We start from the raw sequence: 236 nt of genomic DNA, 5'->3' as shown, positions 1-236 counted from the left end.
ACAGATCAAATGTGGAAAAAATATCAGCCAGAGTGGAAACTAATCAAAGCAACAAAACATGGGCATTTTTGACAATAATCTTCAAGAAGATTTACTTTTATTGAATTAATAACTTTTTAGTAATACATCTTTAACAAGTAGTAACAAGTTGAACCCCCAATACCGCACAAAGAGAAACAGAAGCACACACTCCAAACATTGGAAGATAGCTAACGTGGTCCCCATCTTCAAAAAAG

The sequence above is a fragment of the Gavialis gangeticus genome, unplaced genomic scaffold, assembly GCF_001723915.1.
Source record: "Gavialis gangeticus isolate Ggan-Ray unplaced genomic scaffold, GavGan_comp1, whole genome shotgun sequence".
NCBI lineage: Eukaryota > Metazoa > Chordata > Crocodylia > Gavialidae > Gavialis > Gavialis gangeticus.
This window is presented reverse-complemented; position numbering follows the sequence as displayed.